The sequence below is a fragment of the Cetorhinus maximus genome, unplaced genomic scaffold, assembly GCF_964194155.1.
Source record: "Cetorhinus maximus unplaced genomic scaffold, sCetMax3.hap1.1 HAP1_SCAFFOLD_2905, whole genome shotgun sequence".
Classification (NCBI taxonomy): Eukaryota; Metazoa; Chordata; class Chondrichthyes; order Lamniformes; family Cetorhinidae; genus Cetorhinus; species Cetorhinus maximus.
The window spans coordinates 24,316-36,000 of record NW_027598835.1 but is presented as its reverse complement, the minus strand read 5'-3'; positions in this window follow the sequence as shown (position 1 = coordinate 36,000).

Genomic DNA, 11,685 nt, shown 5'->3' with positions numbered 1-11,685 from the left:
AGTGTAACACTCTGTTATACCCCACACCCCTCACTGTAACACTGATATACCCCACATCCCTCAGTGTAATACTCTGATATACCCCACACCACTCACTGTAACACTGATATACCCCACATCCCTCACTGTAATACTCTGATATACCCCACACCTCTCACTGTAACACTGATATACCCCACAAACCTCACTGTAACAGTCTGATATACCCCACACCCCTCACTGTAACAGTCTGATATATCCCACCCCCCTCACTGGTAACACTCTGATATATCCCACACCCCTCACTGTAACACTCTGATATATCCCACTTCCCTCACTGTAACACTCTGATATATCCCACTCCCCTCACTGGTAACACTCTGATATATCCCACACCCCTCACTGTAACACTCTGATATACCCCACACCCCTCACTGTAACACTCTGATATACCCCACACCCCTCACTTAAACACTCTGATATACCCCACACCCCTCACGGTAACACTGGTATACCCACGCCCCTCACTGTAACACTCTGATATACCCCACACCCCTCACTGTAAGTCTCTGATATACCCCACACCCCTCACTGTAATACTCTGATATACCCACACCCCTCACTGCAACACTCTGATATACCCCACACCTCTCACTGTAACACTCTGATATACCCCACACCCCTCACTGTAACACTCTGATATACCCCACACCCCTCACCGTAACACTGATATACCCACGCCCCTCACTGTAACACTCTGATATACCCCACACCCCTCACTGTAACACTCTGATATACCCCACACCCCTCACTGTAACACTGTGATATATCCCACATCCCTCGCTGTAACATTCTGATATACTCCACATCCATCACTGTAACACTCTGATATATCCCACACCCCTCACTGTAACACTCTGATATATCCCACACCCCTCACTGTAACACTCTGATATACCCCACACCCCTCACCGTAACACTGATATACCTACGCCCCTCACTGTAACACTCTGATATACCCCACACCCCTCACTGTAACACTCTGATATACCCCACACCCCTCACTGTAACACTCTGATATACCCCACACGCCTCACTGTAACACCCTGACATACCCCACACCCCTCACTGTAACTCACTGATATACCCCACACCTCTCACCGTAACACTGATATACCCCACGCCCCTCACTGTAATACTCTGATATACCCCACACCCCCCACTGTAACACTCTGATATACCCCACACCCCTCACTGTAACACTTTGATATATCCCACACCCCTCACTGTAACACGGATATACCCACATCCCTCACTATAACACTCTGATATCCCCCTCACTGTAACACCCTGATATACCCCACACCCCTCACTGTAACACTCTGATATACCCACACCCCTCACTGTAACACTCTGATATACCCACACCCCTCACTGTAACACTCTGATATACCCCACACCCCTCACTGTAACACTCTGATATACCCCACACCCCTCTCTGTTACACTCTGATATACCCCACACCCCTCACCGTAACACTGATATACCCACGCCCATCACTGTAACACTCTGATATACCCCACACCCCTCACTGTAACACTCTGATATACCCCACACCCCTCACTGTAACACTCTGATATACCCACACCCCTCACTGTAACACTCTGATATACCCCACACCCCTCACTGTAACACTCTGATATACCCCTCACCCCTCACCGTAACACTGATATACCCATGCCCCTCACCGTAACACTCTGATATACCCCACACCCCTCACTGTAACACTCTGATAAACCCCACACCCCTCACTGTAACACTCTGATATATCCCACATCCCTCACTGTAACATTCTGATATACTCCACATCCATCACTGTAACACTCTGATATATCCCACACCCCTCACTGTAACACTCTGATATATCCCACACCCCTCACTGTAACACTCTGATATACCCCACACCCCTCACCGTAACACTGACATACCCACGCCCCTCACTGTAACACTCTGATATACCCCACACCCCTCACTGTAACACTCTGATATACCCCACACCCCTCACTGTAACACTCTGATATACCCCACACCCCTCACTATAACACTCTGATATACCGCACACCCCTGACTGTAACTCTCTGATATACCCCACACCTCTCACCGTAACACTGATGTACCCCACACCCCTCACTGTAATACTCTGATATACCCCACACCCCCCACTGTAACACTCTGATATACCCCACACCCCTCACTGTAACACTTTGATAGATCCCACACCCCTCACTGTAACACTGATATACCCACATCCCTCACTGTAACACTCTGATATACCCCTCACTGTAACACTCTGATATACCCCACACCCCTCACTGTAACACTCTGATATACCCCACACCCTTCACTTAACACTCTGATATACCCCACTTCCCTCACCGTAACACTGATATACCCAATGCCCCTCACTGTAACACTCTGATATACCTCACACCCCTCACTGTAACACTCTGATATGACCCACATCCCTCACTGTTACATTCTGATCTACCCCACACCCCTCACTGTAACACACTGATATACCCCACATCCCTCACTGTAACACTCTGATATACCCCACATCCCTCACTGTAACATTCTGATCTACCCCACACCCCTCACTGTAACACACTGATATACCCCACACCCCTCACTGTAACACTCTGATATACCCACACTCCTCACTGTAACACTCTGATATACCCCACACCCCTCACTGTAACACTCTGATATATCCCACACCCCTCACTGTAACACTCCGATATACCCCACACCCCCTCACTGTAATAATCTGATATATCCCACTCCCCTCACTGGTATCACTCTGATATATCCCACTCCCCTCACTGTAACACTCTGGTATACCCCACAACCCTCACTGAAACACTCTGATATACCCCACACCACTCACCGTAACACTGATATACCCACGCCCCTCACTGTAACACTCTGATATACCCCACACCCCTCACTGTAAAACTCTGATATACGTCACGCCCCTCACTGTAACACTCTGATATACCCCACACCCCTCACTGTAACACTCTGATATATCCCACACCCCTCACTGTAACACTCTGATATACCCACACCCCTCACTGTAACACTCTGATATACCCCACACCCCTCACTGTAACACTCTGATATACCCCACACCCCTCACTGTAACACTCTGATATACCCCACACCCCTCACCGTAACACTGATATACCCACGCCCCTCACTGTAAAACTCTGATATACCCCACACCCCTCACTGTAACACTGTGATATATCCCACATCCCTCACTGTAACATTCTGATATACTCCACATCCATCACTGTAACACTCAGATATATCCCACACCCCTCACTGTAACACTCTGATATATCCCACACCCCTCACTGTAACACTCTGATATATCCCACACCCCTCACTGTAACACTCTGATATACCCCACACCCCTCACCGTAACACTGATATACCCCACACCCCTCACAGTAACACTCTGATATACCCCACACCCCTCACTGTAACACTCTGATATACCCCACACCCCTCACTGTAACACTCTGATATTCCCCACACCCCTCACTGTAACACTCCGATATACCCCACACCCCTCACTGTAACACTCTGACTTACCACACACGCCTCACTGTAACTCTCTGATATACCCCACACCTCTCACCGTAACACTGATATACCCCACGCCCCTCACTGTGATCCTCTGATATACCCCACACCCCTCACTGTAACACTCTGATATACCCCACACCCCTCACTGTAACACTTTGATATATCCCACACCCCTCACTGTAACACTGATATACCCACATCCCTCACTGTAACACTCTGATATACCCCTCACTGTAACACTCTGATATACCCCACACCCCTCACTGTAACACTCTGATATACCCCACACCCCTCACTGTAACACTCTGTTATATCTCACACCCCGCACTGTAACACTCTGATATACCCCACACCCCTCACTGTAACACTCTGATATACCCCACACCCCTCACTGTAACACTCTGATATACCCCACACCCCTCACTGTAACACTCTGATATACCCCACACCCCTCACTGTAACACTCTGATATACCCACACCCCTCACTGTAACACTCTGATATACCCACACCCCTCACTGTAACACTCTGATATACCCCACACCCCTCACTGTAACACTCTGATATACCCCACACCCCTCACTGTTACACTCTGATATACCCCACACCCCTCACCATAACACTGATATACCCACGCCCCTCACTGTAACACTCTGATATACCCCACACCCCTCACTGTAACACTCTGATATACCCCACACCCCTCACTGTAACACTCTGATATACCCACACCCCTCACTGTAACACTCTGATATACCCCACACCCCTCACTGTAACACTCTGATATACCCCACACCCCTCACCGTAACACTGATATACCCATGCCCCTCACCGTAACACTCTGATATACCCCACACCCCTCACTGTAACACTCTGATATATCCCACATCCCTCACTGTAACATTCTGATATACTCCACATCCATCACTGTAACACTCTGATATATCCCACACCCCTCACTGTAACACTCTGATATATCCCACACCCCTCACTGTATCACTCTGATATACCCCACACCCCTCACCGTAACACTGACATACCCACGCCCCTCACTGTAACACTCTGATATACCCCACACCCCTCACTGTAACACTCTGATATACCCCACACCCCTCACTGTAACACTCTGATATACCCCACACCCCTCACTGTAACACTCTGATATACCCCACACCCCTCAATGTAACTCTCTGATATACCCCACACCCCTCACCGTAACACTGATATACCCCACACCCCTCACTGTAATACTCTGATATACCCCACACCTCGCACTGTAACACTCTGATATACCCCACACCCCTCACTGTAACACTTTGATAGATCCCACACCCCTCACTGTAACACTGATATACCCACATCCCTCACTGTAACACTCTGATATACCCCTCACTGTAACACTCTGATATACCCCACACCCCTCACTGTAACACTCTGATATACCCCACACCCTTCACTTAACACTCTGATATACCCCACTTCCCTCACTGTTACATTCTGATATACCCCACACCCCTCACTGTAACACACTGATATACCCCACATCCCTCACTGTAACACTCTGATATACCCCACATCCCTCACTGTAACATTCTGATCTACCCCACACCCCTCACTGTAACACACTGATATACCCCACACCCCTCACTGTAACACTCTGATATATCCCACACCCCTCACTGTAACACTCTGATATTCCCCACACCCCTCACTGTAACACTCTGATATACCCCACACCCCTCACTGTAACACTCTGATATATCCCACACCCCTCACTGTAACACTCTGATATACCCCACACCCCTCACTGTAACACTCTGATATACCCCACACCCCTCACTGTAACACTCTGATATACGCCACACCCCTCACTGTAACACTCTGATATACCCCACACCCCTCACTGTAACACTCTGATATATCCCACACCCCTCACTGTAACACTCTGATATACCCCACACCCCTCACTGTAACACTCTGATATACCCCACACCCCTCACTGTAACACTCTGATATATCCAACACCCCTCACTGTAACACTCTGATATAACCCACACCCCTCACTGTAACACTGATATACCCCACATCCCTCACTGTAATTCTCTGATATACCCCACACCCCTCACTGTAACACTGATATACCCCACATCCCTCACTGTAATACTCTGATATACCCCACACCCCTCACTGTAACACTGATATACCCCACACCCCTCACTGTAACAGTCTGATATACCCCACACCCCTCACTGTAACAGTCTGATATAACCCACCCCCCTCACTGGTAACTCTCTGATATATCCCACACCCCTCACTGTAACACTCTGATATATCCCACTTCCCTCACTGTAACACTCTGATATATCCCACTCCCCTCACTGGTAACAATCTGATATATCCGACACCCCTCACTGTAACACTCTGATATACCCCACACCCCTCACTGTAACACTCTGATATACCCCACACCCCTCACTGAAACACTCTGATATACCCCACACCCCTCACTGTAACACTCTTTTATACCCCACACCCCTCACTGTAATACTCTGATATACCCACACCCCTCACTGCAACACTCTGATATACCCCACACCCCTCACTGTAACACTCTGATATACCCCACACCCCTCACTGTAACACTCTGATATACCCCACACCCCTCACCGTAACACTGATATACCCACGCCCCTCACTGTAACACTCTGATATACCCCACACCACTCACTGTAACACTCTGATATACCCCACACCCCTCACTGTAACACTGTGATATATACCACATCCCTCGCTGTAACATTCGGATATACTCCACATCCATCACTGTAACACTCTGATATATCCCACACCCCTCACTGTAACACTCTGATATATCCCACACCCCTCACTGTAACACTCTGATATATCCCACACCCCTCACTGTAACACTCTGATATACCCCACACCCCTCACCGTAACACTGATATACCTACGCCCCTCACTGTAACACTCTGATATACCCCACACCCCTCACTGTAACACTCTGATATACCCCACACCCCTCACTGTAACACTCTGATATACCCCACACCCCTCACTGTAACACTCTGACATACCCCACACCCCTCACTGTAACTCTCTGATATACCCCACACCCCTCACTGTAACACTTTGATATATCCCACACCCCTTACTGTAACACGGATATACCCACATCCCTCACTATAAAACTCTGATATCCCCCTCACTGTAACACTCTGATATACCCCACACTCCTCACTGTAACACTCTGATATACCCCACACCCCTCTCTGTAACACTGTGATAAACCCACACCCCTCACTGTAACACTCTGATATACCCACACCCCTCACTGTAACACTCTGATATACCCCACTCCCCTCACTGTAACACTCTGATATACCCCACACCCCTCACTGTTACACTCTGATATACCCCACACCCCTCACCGTAACACTGATATACCCACGCCCCTCACTGTAACACTCTGATATACCCCACACCCCTCACTGTAACACTCTGATATACTCCACACCCCTCACTGTAACACTCTGATATACCCACACCCCTCACTGTAACACTCTGATATACCCCACACCCCTCACTGTAACACTCTGATATACCCCTCACCCCTCACCGTAACACTGATATACCCATCCCCTCACCGTAACACTCTGATATACCCCACACCCCTCACTGTAACACTCTGATATACCCCACACCCCTCACTGTAACACTCTGATATATCCCACATCCCTCACTGTAACATTCTGATATACTCCACATCCATCAGTGTAACACTCTGATATATCCCACACCCCTCACTGTAACACTCTGATATATCCCACACCCCTCACTGTAACACTCTGATATATCCCACACCCCTCACTGTAACTCGCTGATATACCCCACACCCCTCACCGTTTCACTGATATACCCCACACCCCTCACAGTAACACTCTGATATACCCCACACCCCTCACTGTAACACTCTGATATACCCCACACCCCTCACTGTAACACTCTGATATTCCCCACACCCCTCACTGTAACACTCTGATATACCCCACACCCCTCACTGTAACACTCTGACTTACCCCACACCCCTCACTGTAACTCTCTGATATACCCCACACCTCTCACCGTAACACTGATATACCCCACGCCCCTCACTGTAACACTCTGATATGTCCCACATCCCTCACTGTTACATTCTGATATACCCCACACCCCTCACTGTAACACACTGATATACCCCACATCCCTCACTGTAACACTCTGATATACCCCACATCCCTCAATGTAACGTTCTGATCTACCCCACACCCCTCACTGTAACACACAGATATACCCCACACCCCTCACTGTAACACCCTGATATACCCCACACCCCTCAATGTAACACTCTGATATACCCCACACCCCTCACTGTAACACTCTGATATATCCCACACCCCTCACTGTAACACTCCGATATACCCCACACCCCCTCACTGTAACAATCAGTTATATCCCACTCCCCTCACTGGTAACACTCTGATATATCCCACTCCCCTCACTGTAACACTCTGGTATACCCCACAACCCTCACTGAAACACTCTGATATACCCCACACCCCTCACCGTAACACTGATATACCCACGCCCCTCACTGTAACACTCTGATATACCCCACACCCCTCACTGTAACACTCTGATATACCCCACGCCCCTCACTGTAACACTCTGATATAACCCTCACCCCTCACTGTAACACTCTGATATATCCCACACCCCTCACTGTAACACTCTGAAATACCCACACCCCTCACTGTAACACTCTGATATACCCCACAGCCCTCACCGTAACACTGATATATCCCACACCCCTCACTGTAACACTCTGATATACCCCACACCCCTCACTGTAACACTCTGATATACCCCACACCCCTCAGTGTAACACTCTGACATTCCCCACACCCCTCACTGTAACACACTGATATACCCCACACCCTTCACTGTAACACTCTGACTTACCCCACATCCCTCACTGTAACTCTCTGATATACCCCACACCTCTCACCGTAACACTGATATACCCCACACCCCTCACTGTAACACACTGATATACCCCACATCCCTCACTGTAAGACTCTGATATACCCCACATCCCTCACTGTAACATTCTGATATACCCCACACCCCGCACTGTAACACTCTGATATCCCCCACACCCCTCACTGTAACACTGATATACCCCACACCCCTCACTGTCACACTCTGATATACCCCACACCCCTCACTGTAACACTCTGATATACCCCACACCCCTCACTGTAACACTCTGATATATCCCACACCCCGCAGTGTAACACTCTGATATACCCCACACCCCTCACTGTAACACTCTGATATACCCCACACCCCTCACTGTAACACTCTGATATACCCCACACCCCTCACTGTAACACTCTGATATATCCCACACCCCGCAGTGTAACACTCTGTTATACCCACACCCCTCACTGTAACACTGATATACCCCACATCCCTCAGTGTAATACTCTGATATACCCCACACCACTCACTGTAACACTGATATACCCCACATCCCTCACTGTAATACTCTGATATACCCCACACCTCTCACTGTAACACTGATATACCCCACACCCCTCACTGTAACAGTCTGATATACCCCACACCCCTCACTGTAACAGTCTGATATACCCCACACCCCTCACTGTAATACTCTGATATACCCCACACCCCTCACTGTAACACTCTGATATACCCCACACCCCTCACCGTAACACTGATATACCCACGCCCCTCACTGTAACACTCTGATATACCCCACACCCCTCACTGTAACACTCTGATATACCCCACACCCCTCACTGTAACACTGTGATATATCCCACATCCCTCGCTGTAACATTCTGATATACTCCACATCCATCACTGTAACACTCTGATATATCCCACACCCCTCACTGTAACACTCTGATATATCCCACACCCCTCACTGTAACACTCTGATATACCCCACACCCCTCACCGTAACACTGATATACCTACGCCCCTCACTGTAACACTCTGATATACCCCACACCCCTCACTGTAACACTCTGATATACCCCACACCCCTCACTGTAACACTCTGATATACCCCACACCCCTCACTGTAACACCCTGACATACCCCACACCCCTCACTGTAACTCACTGATATACCCCACACCTCTCACCGTAACACTGATATACCCCACGCCCCTCACTGTAATACTCTGATATACCCCACACCCCCCACTGTAACACTCTGATATACCCCACACCCCTCACTGTAACACTTTGATATATCCCACACCCCTCACTGTAACACGGATATACCCACATCCCTCACTATAACACTCTGATATCCCCCTCACTGTAACACCCTGATATACCCCACACCCCTCACTGTAACACTCTGATATACCCACACCCCTCACTGTAACACTCTGATATACCCACACCCCTCACTGTAACACTCTGATATACCCCACACCCCTCACTGTAACACTCTGATATACCCCACACCCCTCACTGTTACACTCTGATATACCCCACACCCCTCACCGTAACACTGATATACCCACGCCCATCACTGTAACACTCTGATATATCCCACACCCCTCACTGTAACACTCTGATATACCCCACACCCCTCACCGTAACACTGATATACCCCACACCCCTCACAGTAACACTCTGATATACCCCACACCCCTCATTGTAACACTCTGATATACCCCACACCCCTCACTGTAACACTCTGATATGCCCCACACCCCTCACTGTAACACTGATATACCCCACACCCCTCACTGTAACACTCTGATATACCCCACACCCCTCACTGTAACACTGTTATACCCCACGCCCCTCACTGTAACACTCTGACTTACCCCACACCCCTCACTGTAACACTCTGATATACCCCACACCCCTCACTGTAACACTCTGATATACCCCGCATTGTAACACTCTGATATACCCCACACCCCTCACTGTAACACTCTGATATCCCCCACTTCCCTCACCGTAACACTGATATACCCCATGCCCCTCACTGTAACACTCTGATATACCCCACACCCCTCACTGTAACACTCTGATATGTCCCACATCCCTAACTGTAGCACTCTGATATACCCCACACCCCCTCACTGTAACACACTGATATACCCCACATCCCTCACTGTAAGACTCTGATATACCCCACATCCCTCACTGTAACATTCTGATATACCCCCCACCCGTCACTGTAACACTCTGATATCCCCCACACCCCTCACTGTAACACTGATATACCCCACACCCCTCACTGTAACACTCTGATATATCCCACACCCCGCACTGTAACACTCTGATATACCCCACACCCCTCACTGTAACACTCTGATATACCCCACACCCCTCACTGTAACACTCTGATATACCCCACACCCCTCACTGTAACACTCTGATATACCCCACACCCCTCACTGTAACACTCTGATATACCCCACACCCCACACTGTAACACTGATAGACCCCACACCCCTCACCGTAACACTGATATACCCACGCCCCTCACTGTAAAACTCTGATATATCCCACATCCCTCACTGTAACATTCTGATATACTCCACATCCATCACTGTAACACTCTGATATATCCCACACCCCTCACTGTAACACTCTGATATATCCCACACCCCTCACTGTAACACTCTGATATATCCCACACCCCTCACTGTAACACTCTGATATACCCCACACCGCTCACCGTAACACTCTGATATACCCCACACCCCTCACTGTAACACTCTGATATACCCCACACCCCTCATTGTAACACTCTGATATACCCCACACCCCTCACTGTAACACTCTGATATACCCCACACCCCTCACTGTAACACTCTGACTTACCCCACACCCCTCACTGTAACTCTCTGATATACCCCACACCTCTCACCGTAACACTGATATACCCCACGCCCCTCACTCTAATACTCTGATATACCCCCCCCCCGCCCACTGTA